Source organism: Penaeus monodon, chromosome 25 (genome assembly GCF_015228065.2).
Source record: "Penaeus monodon isolate SGIC_2016 chromosome 25, NSTDA_Pmon_1, whole genome shotgun sequence".
NCBI lineage: Eukaryota > Metazoa > Arthropoda > Malacostraca > Decapoda > Penaeidae > Penaeus > Penaeus monodon.
This window is the reverse complement of record NC_051410.1, coordinates 38,012,310-38,012,793: the sequence shown is the minus strand read 5'-3', so window position 1 is coordinate 38,012,793 and position 484 is coordinate 38,012,310. Positions and strand designations below refer to the sequence as shown.

Genomic DNA, 484 nt, shown 5'->3' with positions numbered 1-484 from the left:
AATATTTGTTCACAAGGGACAAACTAACCACATCACAAACGAGACAGGAAGATTCGTTCATGATCATCCATAGTTTTGTTCACGCTTAGAGGGACATACAAGCGATCCTGTTGAGAAATAATGGGTTTCCAAGTTATACAAGATCAGCCATGATCATACTGGCACTTAAGACACACAGCTTTATCAAAACACATAAAGTAAACAAAATCCAAACACCATCAAAATACCAGAAGCAAATACAGTGCAATACAATAATAATCCATCCATATTTGGCGAGTGCATTCATCTCTCTGTTACGTCGAGCATGAAGGCGAGATTGCGTGAGGCGACATAAGCAGAAGTAACAGCCTGTTCATCCTTATTCTTACTGTTTAATAACCTCCCTATGACCCACTACCTCGGGATAAAGTTTCAGTGTCACTCTTAGACAAGGTAGCATCGACTCTACGAGGGTTAAGAGTAAGTGTGCGGTATTTTGATCGTA

The 484-nt window shown here is 40.1% G+C and overlaps 1 protein-coding gene across 1 annotated transcript in view; it reads left to right on the top strand.

Annotated features, from left to right (window-relative positions):
* Positions 1–397: 397 nt before the first annotated feature.
* Positions 398–484, top strand: part of LOC119589220 (organic cation transporter protein-like) — a gene marked incomplete in the record, with an annotated part of 12,450 nt that continues 12,363 nt past the window's right edge. The window contains 1 exon segment of the mRNA XM_037937824.1: positions 398–459.